The following is a 686-nucleotide window of genomic DNA, read 5'->3' on the forward strand; positions in this document are numbered from 1 at the left end:
TCAGCAGGATTCTGGGATGCTCTGCCTGGCCAATTATTTGCAACGCAGCCCCAGGCTGATGGTCACTTGGGAGAATATCTCTGGTAAGGAATGAAAGCAGCTTAATTGCAGCCCAGGGAGGAGAACCCCAAATCCACCCCTCCGGCTTCAATTCTGGAGCTGTGCCACTCGCCTCCCGGTTGTGGTTTGTTTTGTGGGACTCCTGGTGTTCTTTGTGCATTGCTGCTGGAAAGACAACCCGGTGTGATACAGTGCTGGAAAGAGCTGGCCTTGGCTGGAACACTTTTCCCTGTGGTAGGAAGTCAGATGCTTTTAAGGCTGTGCCAATGCTGTGACCCCAGTGTTGGCTGATTCTGGAGCTGTGCCACTCGCCTCCTGGTTGTGGTTTGTTTTGTGGGACTCCTGGTGTTCTTTGTGCATTGCTGCTGGAAAGACAACCCGGTGTGATACAGTGCTGGAAAGAGCTGGCCTTGGCTGGAACACTTTTCCCTGTGGTAGGAAGTCAGATGCTTTTAAGGCTGTGCCAATGCTGTGACCCCAGTGTTGGCTTGAGCAGCTCCAAACCTTCTTTCCCATCTCATGCCCAAAGAAATGCCAAAACACAAAACTTCTGAGAGCAGGCAGTGCCCCTGCCCCAACCTCAGGATCACAAATATCCAAGTGGAATACATCCATCCACCTTGCCC

Source organism: Corvus brachyrhynchos, unplaced genomic scaffold, assembly GCF_000691975.1.
Source record: "Corvus brachyrhynchos isolate BGI_N302 unplaced genomic scaffold, ASM69197v1 scaffold10, whole genome shotgun sequence".
Lineage (NCBI taxonomy): Eukaryota > Metazoa > Chordata > Aves > Passeriformes > Corvidae > Corvus > Corvus brachyrhynchos.